We start from the raw sequence: 288 nt of genomic DNA on the forward strand, positions 1-288 counted from the left end.
TGCTCAGCGAGGCAAATTGAAATTATATTTGTTGGCGAAATAGAGCAAAAATAGTCAATATTGTGTCTAAAACATAAGTGTCTTAATATTAAAATCTTGTTTATTGAACTGCTGTATAAAATCAATATCACATTTGTAATCATGCTGCTTTTTGGTGGAAAAAACTTCAGTCTTCGCGTGATATTGATTAACTATATGAAATTATATAAATATATACATTTCTGCCCCCATATCTTGAATTTTGTGATCATTCTAAATGCATTTTAATAAACTGAATCATGCAGTGAA

This window comes from Sinocyclocheilus anshuiensis, unplaced genomic scaffold (genome assembly GCF_001515605.1).
Source record: "Sinocyclocheilus anshuiensis isolate Anshui unplaced genomic scaffold, SAMN03320099.WGS_v1.1 scaffold423, whole genome shotgun sequence".
Lineage (NCBI taxonomy): Eukaryota > Metazoa > Chordata > Actinopteri > Cypriniformes > Cyprinidae > Sinocyclocheilus > Sinocyclocheilus anshuiensis.